This window comes from Oncorhynchus clarkii, chromosome 21, assembly GCF_045791955.1.
Source record: "Oncorhynchus clarkii lewisi isolate Uvic-CL-2024 chromosome 21, UVic_Ocla_1.0, whole genome shotgun sequence".
Lineage (NCBI taxonomy): Eukaryota > Metazoa > Chordata > Actinopteri > Salmoniformes > Salmonidae > Oncorhynchus > Oncorhynchus clarkii.
Window position 1 is genome coordinate 37,283,262 of NC_092167.1, and position 17,693 is coordinate 37,300,954.

Here is a 17,693-nt window from a genome sequence, read left to right on the forward strand (position 1 = left end):
TGTGTGTGTGTGTGTGTGATTTAGGAGCTTCTCAACATGAATCAATGATCTCCTTCAAACCAAATAGACATCCAAGTCAATTCACATCCATCCACATCCAAATTGTGAGAACCTGTGGCTATAGATATTGGGCCTTTGAATGTGTGCCAGTTTCCGTTTGACTTCGGCTACACCGCAATATCATGTCGTTTGGTTTACCATGACATTTTGTCAGTCAGACAATCCATGTATTATTGGTTTCCTGCTGATGTTGAACGGAAGGTAACCCCCTTAATGTGGTGAATAACCCACTGAACTTCCATTGAACCCCTGTGAAAGATGCAACAGTAAACATTTGAACCTTTGCTGTGGTGTAAATCTCAAGTTAGCAGCCGCAAAATAACTGCTGCCATTTTACTGTTTACTATCAGAGTAAGAATATCAGACCATAGCCTTGTTATTATTGATGTTACTTAATGCTCTTTTCAAAATTAAATCGAAGATATAATGTAACATTTTATTTGGATATTCAGACTGAATTCAACTAGATGGACAAGTGACACAGTTCAGTAATATACAAACATTAAGAACACCTTCCTAATATTGAGTTGCACCCCACCCTTCTTCCCTCAGAATAGCCTCAATTTGTTTGGCATGGGCTCTACAAGGTGTGGAAAGCGTTCCACAGGGATGCTGGCCCATGTTGACTCCAATGCTTCCTACGGTTGTGTCAAGTTGGCAGGATGTCCTTTGAGTGGTGGACCATTCTTGATACATACAGGAAACTGTTGAGCGTGAAAAACCGAGCAGCATTGCTGTTCTTGACACAAACTGGTGAGCCTGGCAGCTACTACTATACCCCATTAAAAGGCACTAAAATATTTTGTCTTGCCCATTCACCCTCTGAATGGAACACATTACCCAATCCATGTCTCAACTGTCTCCAGACTTTAAAAACCCTTCTTTATCCTGTTTCCTCTCCTTCATCTACACTGATTTGAAGTGGATTTAACAAGTGACATCACAACAAGGGATCATAGATTTGACCTGGATTCACCATGTAATGGAAAGAGCAGGTGTTCTTAATGTTTTGTATACTCAGAGTATAGGTTATATTATGTTTTAGAAGTAATTATTACACATACAATGGCAACTCTTTAATTAAGATTCATGTGACTAAAAATGTATTTTAAAAGAGTTTATATGTATCAACTGAAATGTTTCATTGCAAAAATGTTCATATGCAACCTTTTTCCAAAACCATTGTAATGGATCATACCTCTCTGGAGACTGTATAGGGAAAGCAGTGTATGGACTTCCGTTAGCCTACATAGGCTTCCTCTGTGTGATACTATCCTACTGTACTGAGGTGTGGTTGAAACAGGCTGAGGTAGTTGAGGCATAATTAGTAATCTGCCTTGGACACGTCAGCTCCTGTTAGTGCTTCTGTTTTAATTCCTTTTGTCTGTTCTCTCCCGATAGCCTTTCCCCGCGCTTCGTAGAGCTGTGTGTGTGTGTGTGAGGTTCCTCTGCACCTGTTTACCATTTTTTTTATATGCTTTGGCCTCCTGCCTTTTCTCCTTCCCTCCTCTATTTTGGATTAATGAAATGGAGGAAATGTCGAATCGTGTCGGAGACCCATTCATCGCAGTAATTTTTGGACCAGGCGGCGTACTAGTCAGGCGTGTGTGTGTGTGTGTGTGTGCGTGTGAAAGAGATCATTTGTGTAAGTGTGTCAGTTGAGTGAATAGCAGAGTCTGTGCACTTATGGGCATATTTGTGTGATATGAGTGTTTGTGTTTGTGTGTGTGTAGACATGCATCTCATGCAGGGGCAAGGTGATGAAAGGCGCTTTGAAGATGCACGGCTAGAAGGGAAACCCACAATACACCCTCTCTCCTTTCCCCTCTCTCTCTCTATCCTCTCTTTCCCTCCCGCTCTCGGTCCAACCTCTCTCTCCATTTTCTCTCTCTCTCTCTCATTCTCTCTCTCTCTCTCTCCCATGCCTCGCCTCAGCGCCAGTGTTGGCTGAACTCTCGCTTTCCCTAGATGTAGGGTTGGCAGGGCTGGACTGAAGGACGATGCATCGGGCATGTGAATTAGTCTGGAAGGGGTAGGGGAGACATCCCTGGAAATCAGGGATTACTCTACCCGTGGATTAAAGGCTACATTAGATACATGTGACACATCAATCAGAGCGGAGACTGCAATATCACACGCCATATGAGTTATTACATGCATATCCATGCGTCGTTACATGCTTATTAATTTGGTATAACATCTTCATAAGCACTTTGGGGTGTTGTGGTATTATTAGCTCATCTATGTCTGTAGAGATGGGACTCTTAGTAATAATATTGCGTGACTAAGATGATTGAATGGCGACATAACTTTAAAAGATAAACAGTTTAAGCAAAGTTAAACAGCTAGTAACCAAATCGTTTTAATTTCTCTATTTATTTAGTCTTTAACTATCCAGTGAACCCTCTTTGTGATAAAACCCACGGTAACAGCCTTCATAGAGGGTATCTAATTGTTAAGTGCTACCAAATTCACCTTTGCAAGAAAGATCACTTGATATTCCATCCTTTCTTCTGTTGGTTCTCTTCCGTCGCACTCCACTTAGCATTTTAAGTTACCGACACAACTTAGTCCAACTGAGCAGTGGGGTTCAGGTGTGAGTTGCAGTATGGGTTGCTGCCGGCGGCTGTTTTAGCTAACACTCCCTTAGCTGTAACACATGGCTGACAGAGGATAGCTATTGTTCCCTTTTTGGCTTGTCATGCTATTTGGGCCCGATAGATAGAGACAGGGCTATGTGTACACATACGACACTGTGTATGATGTTATTGTGTTGGATTGTTGTATTGCAATGTAGTTCTGCACAAATGTTGAAATGTGAACGTGGTTATATTTGTCTACACCTCTGTCTATCTGTCTGTCTCTCTTGCGCTTTCTGTCTGTCTGTTTATCTATACTTGTAGGGTCTTAATTAGAGCCAGTTTGCTACAGGAGGAAATTAAGCTTGTTGAGAGAATGTGAATGTGAAGCTGGTTGAGAGAATGCCAAGAGTGTGCAAAGCTGTAATCAAGGCAAAGAGTGGCTCCTTTGAAGAATCTCAAATATATTATATATTTTAATTTGTTTAACACTTGTTTGGTTACTACATGATTCCATATGTGTTATTTCATAGTTTTGATGTCTTCACTATTAGTCTAGAATGTAGAAAATAGTCCAAATAAAGAAAAACCCTTGAATGAGTAGGTGTTCTAAAACATTTGACCGGTATTGCAGATAAGTAGTGCACTATGTAGAGAATGAAGTGCCAATTGGGACGCAGACTTCATCTGTTCCCTACTCCCTCAAATCCCAGCAGAATTGGCTGATTGTAATTCACAGGCCATTGTTTGGAGAGGTCGGGCGGCTTGTTTGCTATTGATTTTATCTAAAGGCTCCTATATTTTACTGTGCACATATCAGAGCAATTGTTTTGAAGTATGCAGGGAAATCAATAACCCTAGCTGAGGGGCCCGTCTTTCCCGCGCACCTTTCAATGGCTCCAATTTATGTTTTAATTACCATGATCTACTCAGGAGTTTGAAGCTCGACGTGGGTTCTCAGAGTGCACCTCGCAATCATGACCTACATTCCACACTGTTCACTTGGATGAGTCTTTCTCATCCACGTATCATTCATTGTAGGAGCACATCAAACGTACTTTAGTGGAAAAACAACCGTATAATTGTGGTCTCCATATGAATATATCAGTTAACACCATGGCTCCTAGACAGATTGCATGCCTCCTGTGTCTTTATTAGAGATAGTCAGCTGAACTCATGCCATTAGGAATGATTGGCCAACTTACTCTGCCATAAAAGTGGCTGCTGCTGGTCGAGCTGAAAGCAGTCAAATATATTTATATTGAGTCCTATAATTAAGACAGATCAATACAACTGCAGTAACTCTTACTCCTGATTCCCAGGGTGGTGTGTGTGTGTGTGTGCGTGTGCGTGTGTGTGTGTGCGTGTGCGTGTGTGTGTGTGTGTGTGTGTGTGTGTGTGTGTGTGTGTGTGTGTGTGTGGTGTGTGTAGAGGGGGGTGGTTCGGTGGGTGTGTGTGCATGTGTGTGTCAGTGTCAGTGTAAGAAAGAGAGAGAGAGTGTTTGTGTGTGTGTGTGTCAGAGGAGCCATGAACCCGTCACACAAGCATACACCACACACTCAGCCTGTGAAATTACTACCAAGCCTTATCATAGTCGGATCAGTGGGTCTCTTTTGAAATCTGCTATGTTCCATTAACAGCAATGTGATATACGTTGTCATTGGCGAGAATGTACTTTATGATGTTTTATGGAGTGTTGTGCCTATAAAGTAACGCTAATCAATGCCTTATACCGTATACAGAGTAAGTTAGCATTGTAGCAATAGAAGATAACACAAGGTCACACAATTCACTCTGTTAGGCTGTAATTTATCAAAGTGGTATCTATCAAAGCATCTGACAAGTTAGGGAAGAGTAGTCTTCACACATTGCAGTAAAGCACTTCAGTTTGTGCCCAGAAACATGACCTGTCCCAGAAATATCCCAAGGGATTCCACTTTACCCCCAAGGTATCCTCAAATACCATCTTGTATATAACAGAGCCCTATAGTGTGCTGTTTGTCAAGCCTCTTAAACATCACAGTTGTATCTTAATACAGTGCGGGAAGAATCCTACAGTATCTGTCAAGCGACAGCTGGCACCAGCGACGTGGTTCGGAGGCTGCAGACAAATGAATCATCTACATCTAGACACTGACAGTACTTTAGCGAGCTGTGTTTCATCAGAGTCTGCCTCTTGTTATGTGTATCATCAGGATGGCGTCTCTGTGGTGGCAAACAAACTGGTCAGGATGATTTAATGGAAAAGGACAAACTGTTGTGAGTGGAGTAGATGCATTCTTACCCAAAGCAATTCAAGTGCATTTATCAGACTTTTGATGAATGAATGGTGTCGTTTATGGTAATGGCTACCAACAAGATGCAATGCATCTGATGCGTTCATGATATACAATGAATAAGTGTACCTGTAGTAATCGTAGTGATTATAACCATGCGTTAATATTCCACCAGTGTATGTTGTTTTAACATGAATAAATGTACAGCTTTACTGCCTTATACAGGACAATTGACATGTCATGAATGCTTATAACACGTCTTGGAACACAGTTTAATTAAGGACTTATTCACAGACCGTTACACAAAAACTCATCAATCGATCGCTCTAGCTGGCCTGGTTCATTTTCAACCAAGCGCACCCCCCCTTTTCTCCGTCTCCCTTATTCCCTTTGAAAAAGGCTAGCCAGTGATTAGTGATCGCTATAGCAAGGAGACTGACCCTTCCTCCTTCCCTTCTTGCTTCAGACCTTCTCATATTCTAAAGCCCAGCACCAGGGGCGGAACTTATCAGCTACAGGGGATCAGGCAATCTCCTCCACTTCAGAACGGGAGTCCATTGTGTCCGACTGCTGTCTCTGGATAATCTGTGTGTCTAGCTGACAGACATGCCGTGGACACACACACACTCACGCACAGATCTACTGGGGTCAAGCACGATAACGGGATTACAGGGAGAGATGGAGGTCCGGGTCTGGGGCTTGTTAAAGAAAAGGAGAGAGGGGATGGAGAGATAGAAGCAGAGGGGATGGAGAGATAGAAGCAGAGTGGATGAAAGAGAGAAGGGACTGGTATTAGGTGCGATTGAGCGCTTGTCGGGGGGTTTTGGCTGGAGATTAAGATGAGGGAGGAGATTGAGTGTCGGTCCACACACACAGACACACACACACAGACACCATTCCCTTCCACTACCTTATAAAGTTAATTAAATATGCCATCAAATTAAATGTCCAATCAAACAGAATTGCACATAGGTCAACCTACAATGTCAGACTGTGAAAACAGCAGACAGTAATTTAGTCCAGCCATTATGCTATACTCCCTTGGTTTTTCTTAGCGACAAAACGTTTTATTTCGTTCTGTCATTTTTCTTTTTCAAATAAATGCATATAAAGATAATCCCGACCCATCCCCTCAGTCCCCAGATAAAGTATTTGACCCCAGGTCTGGTTGATAGTGATTTATCAGTCTGTTATTCAGTCTGCTTTATACAGGGCAGACGAGAGAGGGATCTACTTCAAGCCCTTAAATTGAGAGAGAGAGAGAGAGAGAAAGAGAGAGAGAGAGAGAGAGAGAGAGAGAGAGAGAGAGAGAGAGAGAGAGAGAGAGAGAGGTCAAGCAGAACTCTAAGAGGCCGTGATGCACATACAGAGACCCTGGGAGGCAGTGTGGTAGGCAGTGACACAGAGCTAATGCCTTGTCACACAGACTGTCAGCAGATTAGCCAGTGGATTACACCACAGCCATTAGATGTGCATGGAGCGAAAGGGCACAAACACAGGAGAGGAGAAGAGAGGGAATGGGGGAGGAGTGGAGGAGTGGATAGGAGGGTGGCAAGAGAGTGTAGAGAAGGGAGGGCAGGAGAAGAGGGAATGGAGAAAAGATAAATGTGGAAAAAAGAGTGGAGGAAAATAGAGGAGAGTGGAGGGTAGGCAGTAAAGAGAGGAAGAGAAAATGATATGGGAAGAAAGTTGTTTGGAGATGATAAGAATAGATCAACATGAAAAGTGGCGTGGAGAGAAAAGAGAAGAGAAGAGGAAAAATAAAAAGTGATAAGATAGGGGTTGGAGGGGAATGGAGACGAGGTAGAAAATGCAGAGAAGATGAGGGGAAAGTGTATAGTGGCTCAAAAATAGGAGGAGAGGATGGGAGGAAAACAGAGGACAAGAGGGGCGAGGAGGAGAAATGGAAAAAGTGAGTGCATGCACAATTGCACTGAGAGGAAGGGTTGAGAGGAGAGAAGAGGGATGGAAATGAGGGGACCCGGGGACAATTAGAAGAGGAAGAGAGGAAAGAGAGGGATGTGAAGCAGAGGAGAGGAGAAGGAGGCACAAGTACATTTAGAAGTAGAGAGAAACACACATGGTGAACAGAGATATAAAACATTGAGACTAATTGATGTTGAAGAACAGCAGATGAAAAGAAGAGAAGTGCTAAGAAGAGAGGGGAAAAGGTGAAGATATAGAACCAGGAAATGCATTAGAAAAGAAGTTGTTTCAACCAGTTGACATAGAGAACTGCCCATCCTCTACTTCCTCATCCGTCAAGTCAGTCCAGATCAAATCCAAAGTGACCTATCGGTTAATCATGACGTCGATGTGGGTATTATCTGGATTAGAAATACAAAATAAACACATGGAGTGACGCAGAATATTTCATACGAAATGTTGTCACATAATATGCATCTTTTGGTCATACTCTCCAAGATAATATTGACATCTTAGTTGAGCATTTACAAACCCGCCATGTCGAACCTTATGTAACGGCAACATTGTCTGTCAGAGAGATTATTGTCTGTGCGTGCAATGTAAAGTCTGGATCAGAAATGATGTTGTGTTGCGTTACAATTACAGCATTGACTTTCAGCATGCGAAACTTGGCTCTGGTGTTGGTACAGTGAAGCGAAGATTACGTGTAATAGATATGAAATGTTGTGCAATGGGGGGCGTGTATTGACATAAGCCTTGTGTACCCTCCACTCCATGTTAAGCTGAGGCAGACAGCTTTGGGACCGAAGTCGAAACGTTAATTGCGTAATGCCCTCATTCGGCGAAAGTGAGACGCACAGTGAACTAGTGTGGTACCTCGGTAACGTGCAAGAAAGGTTTACAATGTAGAACTTTGCATTGATGGTTGTATTAGTAAGGCTATATATGGGTGAACGTGCGTGCCTATTGTCAGTTGTTATGACGTTCTATGATATTGTTATAAAGGTCTTGTGACATAAGATCATTGCTCAGTAGTTGACCGGAAGTAACCATGCAAAGAGAATAGAAAAAAAGGATTGAAAACGTTTAAAGGACACACCCAAGCTCACATCAAGTGTCACAAACATTTAGAACACCTATCAAGAAAAGTGTTCCCACTTTACCTCCATTCCAGTCAGATGAGATTGATCATCCACATCACCAATTCCCAACACTCGGCTCCAGTGAGGAGGTGTCAGCCATCTCAGCTGGTGTTTTTGCTTGGGATAATCAACATCCCCGCCACAATACCCCACTCCCCCAGTCTGATGAGCTGTAATTGCCCCTGCGTGGGCTTCTTTGGGACCCATAGTTATCGAAGAGAAAGAGGAAATATGCCAGGTTAACTAGGGCTAATGGGAATTTCTGATGTGGATTGTGAGGGGTGATTGGGTTGATAAATGTCTCACGTATCATGGCGTGTATCTGTATATGAGCTGTTGTACAGAATATATGGCATGCAGTGTGAATGCTCAACACAGAGAATCCATGCAAACACATGGAGTGAGTGAGTGAGTGAGTGAGTGTGTGTGTGTGTGTGTGTGTGTGTGTGTGTGTGTGTGTGTGTGTGTGTGTGTGTGTGTGTGTGTGTGTGTGTGTGTGTGTGTGTGTGTGTGTGTGTGTGTGTGTGTGTGTGTGTGTGTGTGTGTGTGTGTATGTGTGTGTGTGTGTGTGTGTGTGTAGTGTGACAGGAAACCTTTCAGGGCACATTTGCTGGTTGAGTGATTTGAATGTGTGCTCCTTCCTTGGAATGAGCTGAGTCTTAGGAAAGCCATGGCGGGTGGAGGGGGGTCTAGATGGGTTAACCCCCCAGTGTTATTTAGACAGTTATTATGATATGCACCACACACACACGCGCCCGCGCGGATGAACGCACACAATCACACAAACATTCATATGCATACACACACACGCTCACACAAGCGCATAAACACACACACAGACGCTCATGTAGCATCGACGCAGTCACATGAAGCACATGCACAAGGTGGAAATTGACAACCTATAAAACAAGTTCTAACACACTAAGTCCCAACTCATCTGGAATGGGAGTCATTTTCCTCTTTTAAAAGTCTCCACATTCAGAGTACTCAGATGAAAGTTGGGTATGCACTGAATTAGCCAGTGAGAAAACTAAATTTCCTTTGCGATTTTACGAGCGTTTAATTTGAAACAATTAAGATATTATAGGCGCCAGGGATACACTAAACCGAGAGGCAGCTGGGAGCAATCCCATAAACCCTTCGGCTCGTGAACGAGTCACCTTGCCTTTCTTTCTCTCGGCTCGCCTCCTTTGCACTCTTCCTCTCCCTCACCACTGGCTTCCCCTCGCCTTCCTCTTCTCTATCTCTAATTTCTTCCCCTCATGTTCCTCCTCTCTCTCTCCTGCTTGCCTCCCAACTCTGTCTCTCTCTTCTTGCCTCCCTTCCCATTCCTCCTCTGTCTCTCTACAGTATCTCTGCTTGCCTCCCCTTGCGTTCTTCCTATTTCTCTCTCCACCTGCCTCCCTTCCCGTTTCTCCTCTCTCTCTCCCCTCTCTCTCCACCCGTTTCTCCTCTCTCCACCTGCCTCCCCTCGCGTTCCTCCTCTCCGACTCCGCTTTCTTGAAGTGCCGCCTGACGTAGGTAGCATTCAGCCTCGTCAAACACAAATAAACTGACTTAGCCTCTCCTGAGCTTCTACAAGCCCTCCTACAGTACCTTCACCAACCATGATCATTTGGCTGCCTATCTGAAGGCCTACTTGTGTCAAGATGGTGAAAGGAGGAAGCGAGGACATTTTCCATTACAACTTTGATGATGTCAGTGGATGAATAATTAGCATGTGTGTTATTTATTACAGTATGGAAGAGAAAGAGATGGAAAGTGAGGGAGAGCAAAAGGAAGATGTAAACTATAGGGGGCAGCAAACAGAGGTTTGTACATTATCACAATGAATTAATAATAATCATAATACATGGGACATATATGGCGTTTTACACATTTTTTTATAGGGGTTGATACATATTTGTTACAGGAAATTGGAACCTCTTTGCTATACTGAGTGTACAAAACACTAACAATAACCAGTCTCTCCATGACAGACTGACCAGGTGAATCCAGGTGAAAACTATGATCCCTTATTGATGTCACTTGTTAAATTCACTTAAATCAGTGTAGATGAATTGGAGAAGACAGGTTAAAGAAGGATTTTTAAAGCTGGGAGGGGGGGGGGGTGTTCTTAATGTTTTGTACACTCTGTGTACACGGATGATCACTTTTTTGTTTCTGAAATACACTTATAGTGTATTTAAGGTTTAAAAAGGCTTCTAAAGTTAGTAATTTCCCCCTTAAAATGTCAGACTTGAAAAATGTATCAACCCCTACTAAAAGTTTCCATTATTATTATTTGAAATAATGTTCACATTTCCTGTTTTCCTGCTGTAGCAAACTGGCTCAAATTAATATCCTACATCTGTACAAAGTTCAACCATATTCCTAGTTAGAAAACAACATTAATATTTGACTACACTTGTAGATAATTTTATAATCTCATCAAAATGAGGACACTGAATGACCATTAACTATTCATTACGTACCAATAGTAATATAAATCCATGTATGTATAGCATCAATGACCTTGCACCATCCCTTACTTCAATGGACACGACACCCTGTTTGTTTGTGCAGAACTCACATCACTCCCCAAACATCAAACTTCATGTTTACTCTCTCAAACACTCTCCCATCAATCCTCCCTCGATCCCTCTCCCCCCACCCCCCTCCATAGAGGGGCATCGGAGGTGTGAAATTGATAAAGGGGCGCTTGTGAAAATGTCATAGGGGAATTGGCCGGTAGGCTCTCCACTTTGTGCTGTTGGTTGCGGGGGGGGGGGAGTGATGGATCGGGCTGGTCAAAAGCGCCTTTTCATGGACACTGAACTGTAAAATGGAGGACCCGGGCAGACACAATAGCCGTGATCAATCGGCCACGCCCGGAGAGTTCTGGTTAATGCCTGTTGCTGCACGGTGAGTGGTGAGCCTGGCTATGTACACACAGAAAAGAGAGAGAGAGCATGGGAGGGTCATATCATGACAGAATCAGCTTTTGGGAGGGGAGGGGAATGGGTAGAGAAAGTAGAGTGGATGATAGGTGAGGAAGAGAGGCAGAGGAAGGTGGAGAGATAGAGAGGGTGGAGTGGAGGATATGTGAGGGAGCGAGGCAGAGAGAGGAGGAGAGATAGAGAGAGTAGAGTGGAGGATAGGTGAGGAAGAGAGGCAGAGAGAGAGAGAGTGGAGGATATCTGAGGAAGAGAGGCAGAGAGAGAGTAGAGTGGAGGATAGGTGAGGAAGAGAGTCAGAGAGAGAGTAGAGGATAGGTGAGGAAGAGAGGCAGAGAGTGTAGACTGGAGGATAGGTGAGGAAGAGAGGCAGAGAGAGAGAAAGAGAGAGAGAGAGGAAGATATGTGAGGAAGAGAGGCAGAGATGCAGAGAGAGAGTAGAGTGGATAGGTGAGGAAGAGAGGCAGAGAGAGAGTAGAGTGGATAGGTGAGGAAGAGAGGCAGAGAGAGAGTGGAGTTGATAGGTGAGGAAGAGAGGCAGAGAGAGAGTGGAGTGGATAGGTGAGGAAGAGGCAGAGAGAGAGTGGAGTGGATAGGTGAGGAAGAGAGGCAGAGAGAGAGTGGAGTGGATAGGTGAGGAAGAGAGGAAGAGAAAGAGTGGAGTGGATAGGTGAGGAAGAGAGGCAGATAGAGAGTGGAGTGGATAGGTGAGGAAGAGAGGCAGAGAGAGAGTGGAGTGGATAGGTGAGGAAGAGAGGCAGAGAGAGAATGGAGTGGATAGGTGAGGAAGAGAGTCAGAGAGAGAGTAGAGTGGATAGGTGAGGAAGAGAGGCAGAGAGAGAGTGGAGTGGATAGGTGAGGAAGAGAGGCAGAGAGAGAGTGGAGTGGATAGGTGAGGAAGAGAGGCAGAGAGAGAGTGGAGTGGATAGGTGAGGAAGAGAGGCAGAGAGAGAGAGTGGAGTGGATAGGTGAGGAAGAGAGGCAGAGAGAGAGTAGAGTGGATAGGTGAGGAAGAGAGGCAGAGAGAGAGTGGAGGATAGATGAGGAAGAGAGGCAGAGAGAGTAGAGTGGATAGGTGAGGAAGAGAGGCAGAGAGAGAGTAGAGTGGAGGATAGGTGAGGATGAGAGGCAGAGAGAGAGTAGAGTGGAGGATAGGTGAGGCAGAGAGAGGGGGTGAGGTAAAGCAAGTAGAGTGGAGGATAGTTGAGGAAGAGGCAGAGAGAGTAGAGGATAGGTGAGGAAGAAAGGCAGAGAGAGCGTAGAGTAGAGGATAGGTGGGGAAGCGAGGCAGAGAGAGAGTAGAGTGGAGGACAAATCCTCACACACACACACACACACCAATCCATACCACCACATCAACCGATGCAGATCCGCACCGTATCCCCACTCCGCTGAATCGTTTCTTGGGACTTGGTTCTCTCTCTCTCTCTCTGTGGTCTCTCCCTCTGCTGTCAAAGAGAAGACAATATTCTTCAGCAGACAGGAACTGTCAGAACAACCACACTGCACGGCCACTGCCACTGCACGCCATGCTTCCACGTTAACCCAATTCAGCTCTAATGTAATCTGATTGCCTTTCAAGCCCATCACAAGACATCCTGAATCCACGTTAAACCCGAACAGAGCTCCGAGCTCTTTCAGCGCCTGTCGCGATCACAAAGTGTGATGGATCTTTTGCAATAAGGCATTGTCTAATAATGATGACTGTGCATACTTCACTGTAAGGACCAGGTTACTGACTATGACCATGCCTCGGGCAAAAATAGGTCACTACAAATGCATTGCCGGTAGAAGATGAGTTGTTACTCACATGTCATGGTAGAATGGGTTAGTAGAAGTGAACACAACCAAGTTCATATACAGTAGAACTAGGGCAGATGAATAAATATATAGCCTCTCTATCTGGTTCAAATTCAGTACAGTTTCATATTGTGTTACAATACAGTTGCGGGCATTGCTATAAAAAGTCATTTTAAAGCAATATTACACATTGTGTAAGATTTAACAATACGGCTGCTTGGATTCAAGTCAGTATATCAACAATATATCAACAGCACTCAACCCAAATTAAACGTAATCATTGCAATCCTTCTTTTTCAAGGTTCAAGGGCGAACTTAGCAACGGCTCCAAACAAAGTCTCATAGCCCTCTTCTTTGTCTTTTTTCGTATCATGAACTCAGCAATCATTAAGTGTTCAAATCTCGACAAACTGTTAATTGACCATTAAGTAAGACAATGCGTTTCACCGTCCGTCATCGCCAAACGCATTCTGAGACAATCTGAGAAGAGAGACACACTGCGTTTCTTGGCTGAAATTCACGCTGGGGTTTTGTTGGGTGTTTGGCGTACACTGTCATGCCTTTGGGGTGTTGTCTGTAATATCACCTTGGTGGTTGGTTGTCACCTTCGGCATTTAGCCAAATTGTTGTGCTTGGCCAGTGGCCATTTACAAGTCAATTCCGTCTGTCGTCTCGACACATCGGATTACATTTATCCGCTTAGGAGATCGTTATCCAAAGAGTGAGAGGCAATAGCCTGATGGCAGGGAATTCATTTTACGATGACTGGTTTACTTGATTGGAAAAGGGGTGGGTTTTAACGGCACATTGCGGTGAGGGTGGATCGTCTCTAAGGAATTGAATTGAAGCTGTTTTTGGTGGGGATACAAGTTCTGTCGCTCTGCCCCTGGGTTATAAATAGTGTTGTCCTGAGATGCACAAACAGAGAGTAACGACGTGACGTAGGATCATCTATAAAGGCACAGCACCTTGGCAAGGATACACACACCTTGGCCTGGCCTGTACCGGTTCTGTATGAGGATGTATAAGGATTACATATTGGATATTCTTGCATGGTCTCGCTATATGACATCTGTTAGAACTCCCTGTGTAGTCCTAATGTGTGTAGGTATTGATTTGCCCATAATACACATGTTAGAAGGGGTCAATCCATTTGAACTCAATAATTTCTTGTAATTAATTGGAAATTATACTCATAAATTGGACCAAAAATACTCATCACGAAATAATGGACAATTAATTCATACTGTACATGATTCATTGATCCACAGTCGGACTAAATGCTCAATCTTGACACAACTAAACGCAGTATGTGCTGGTGGGCCTTTGTGGCAAATCTATGACTTTATCGCTCAGTAGCTCCTTTAACTCTCTATCTAACTTGTGTAACAAGGAAATCGATTTGGTATCCGACTTCTTTTCCTCCGCTGGACATTGTGAACTCACACAACAACAAGTTGGAGCTTTAAGAGGTGGTTTATATCCTTGCTGAGATAAACACTACCCCAGTATAGGAGAAGTCTTGTCCAAGTCAATACATTGATTTGCGGCATAACAGCTGTCATATAGTCTGGCTCATGGCTCAGAGAGAGACCACTGAGGTAGGAGGCTGGTGCCCACGCAAGCCCCAGATTGACTTGTAGTTTTTGATAAAGTGTCTGTCATTCAGGACATTCTATCCCCACTGTCTCTAAGCTCATTATTTAGCAAGCTCCAAAACGACAGTAACACCCTTTCAACCAATGAGTTACAGCCGTTCATTCATGATAATTAACTGTCTATATATTACGTGTAAACCGTTGCAACCTCGTGAAAGGATACCTTATTGTAAAGCGTTGCCAATATAAATACCGTCATTTGGGTTGATAAAGTCAACAAAACTATAATATATTTGCTGTGTAAAAAAACGAACAAACATGGCTACCAGTTCAGATCAGCCTTATGTTCAATATAATTGCAGGTAATGAAAGGCACCAATTTGCATTATGGGACTTGATGATGTTTAAAATAAAGCATACCAAAGGGACCGCCCACAAACGAGGATATTCAAAAGCTCGTCAGTGTTTTTGTGATTAGTCAAGGTCTCCAGAGACCTACTGAACCACGGTGGGGGTGGAAAGTTCGACACTGATCTCGTCTAGATAACCTGGTTCAAAGCGTTCATAGACATTACCCTGAAGAAGGCACAGTGATGCTGAAACGTTGGTGTTCTATCCAATAAGTTACTGGGAGTTCATGTATATAGAGTGTGCAGCTCTCTTTATTTACTTTTGTTGTTGTTAACATACAGCATGTGGTGGTGAAGCCATAATGGGTGGAAGGGTTTCCCACTTTATATATTGTAATGTAACGTTGATGAATCGTGTGGCTCAGTTCGTAGAGCGTGGCACTAGCATTGCCAGCATTGTGGGTTTGATTCCCACAGGGGACAAGTGCAAATTTACGGCATGTGTTTAGTGTTTAGAGCGTTGGGCCAGTAACTGAAAGGTTGCTAGGTTGAATCACCGAGCTGACAAGATAAAAATCTGTCTTCTGCCCCTGAACAAGGCACTGAACCCACTGTTCCTTGGCCATCATTGTGAATAAGAATGTATTCTTAACTGACTTGCCTAGTTAAATACAAATAAATGTGTGCCCTCTCCACTGTAAGTTGCTCTGGATGTCAGCTAAATTATAAAAAAATATATAAAAATATGAGTACATAGGATGTACAGTTGAAGTCAGAAGATTACACCTTATCCAAATACATTTAAACTCAGTTTCATTTAAACACAATTCCTGACGTTTAATCCAAGTAAATATTCCCTGTCTTAGGTCAGTTAGGATCCCCACTTTATTTTAAGAATGTGAAATGTCAGAATAATAGAGTAGAGAATGATTTATTTCAGCTTTTATTTCTTTCATCACATTCCCAGTGGGTCAGAAGTGTACATACACTCAATTAGTATTTGGTAGCATTGCCTTTAAATTGTTTAACTTGGGTCAAACTTTTCGGGTAGCCTTCCACAAGCTTCCCACAATAAGTTGGGTGAATTTTGTCCCATTCTTCCTGACAGAGCTGGTGTAACTGAGTCAGGTTTGTAGGCCTCCTTGCCCGCGCACTCTTTTTCAGTTCTGCCCACACATTTTCTATAGGATTGAGGTCAGGGCTTTGTGATGGCCACTCCAATACCTTGACTTTGTTGTCTTTAAGCCATTTTGCCACAACTTTGGAAGTATGCTTGGGGTCATTGTCCATTTGGAAGACCCATTTGCGACCAATTTTTTACTTCCTGCCTGACTGATGTCTTCAGATGTTGCATCAATATATCAACATCATTTTCTTTCCTCATGAAGCCATCTATTTTGTGAAGTGCACTAGTCCCTCCTGCAGCAAAGCCCCTCCCACAATATGATGCTGCCACCCCCGTGCTTCACGGTTGGGATGGTGTTCTTCGTCTTGCAAGCATCCCCTTTTTTCCTCCAAACATAACGATGGTCCTTATGGCCAAACAGTTCTATTTTTATTTCATCAGACCAGAGGACATTTCTCCAAAAAGTACAAGCTTTGTCCCCATGTGCAGTTACAAACCGTAGTCTGGCTTTTTTATGGCGGTTTTGGAGCAGTGGCTTCTTCCTTGCTGACCGGCCTTTCAGGTTATGTCGATATAGGACTCGTTTTACTGTGGATAAAGATGCTTTTGTAACTGTTTCCTCCTGCATCTTCACAAGGTCCTTTGCTGCTATTTGCTTACTATTGTTTGTACAGATGAATGTTGTACCTTCAGGCATTTGGAAATTGCTCCCAAGGGTGACCCAGACTTGTGGAGGTCTACAATTGTTTTTCTGAGGTCTTGGCTGATTTCTTTTGATTTTCATATGATGTCAAGCAAAGAGGCACTGAGTTTGAAGGTAGGCCTACAAATACAATTACAGGTACACCTCCAATTGACTCAAATGATGTCAATTAGCTTATCAGAAGCTTCTAAAGCCATGACATCATTTTCTGGAATTTTCCAAGCTGTTTAAAGGCACAGTCAACTTAGTGTATGTAAACTTCTGACCCACTGGAATTGTGATACAGTGAAATAATCTGTCTGTAAACAATAAAATGACTTGTGTCATGCACAAAGTTGATGTCCTAACCAACTTGCCAAAACTATAGTTTGTTTACAAGAAATATGTGGAGTGGTTGAAAGTGTATGTAAACTTCCGACTTCAACTGTGTATAGGGTCAGAATAATCCGTATGGGCACACTATTGAGTTAAAGTCCTTTTAACATTGTTCAGCCTATGATATTCTCCATCTGCTCCAGATGTGGTGTCACCCTAGGGACTTCAACGCTCACTACATCGCCGGACGTGATAGGGAACAAACTTGACTTCTCTCGTTCGAAAGGAGAGAAATACTGTGTCACAGCCAAGCATCTGGATTGCCTTGGTTTCGAATCCATCTTATTAAAGACAGTTGGTTTATGGACTCTCGCCGTCTAGTCCTACATGACAAAGTTCACCCATTATAGGTAATGAGTTATCTTGATAAATCCCAGCCTTGCCCTCATTTATCAACAATCGCCTGCCTGTATTACACCCCTCGACGATGCCAAGAGCAGAAAAAGCACAATGTTAGACCCAGAACGGGATTGTAAATCCACTAACTAGTCTCATCCAATTATATTCAAAGAGAGAAGGGGCTTGAAAACGGTAGCTGTAGACGTACTGCGTCCGTATCTTGTACTGCTGTTATAGCTTGCATTGTACATTGCATTGTAAGGTCTTAATTTGAGACAGTTTGCTACAGCAGGACATGCGGCAACAGGACATTTAAATTATTATGTGGATTATTATTCATGGACATTTTTGTAGCGGTTGATACATTCCTCGTAAGGAAAAATCAACTCTGAAATTTCAAAGTGGAAATTACAAACTTCTGAAGCCTTTTAAAACCTCAAATGCACTGCATTGCAGGAAAGTTATCCTGCAAAAGGGTGATCA

General features: G+C 43.3%; 1 protein-coding gene across 1 annotated transcript in view; it reads left to right on the forward strand.

The window, feature by feature from the left end:
- The window catches only part of LOC139378982 (receptor-type tyrosine-protein phosphatase delta-like), a 579,926-nt gene that overhangs the window by 349,175 nt on the left and 213,058 nt on the right, over window positions 1–17,693 (forward strand). The gene's annotated exons all lie outside the window — the stretch shown is intronic.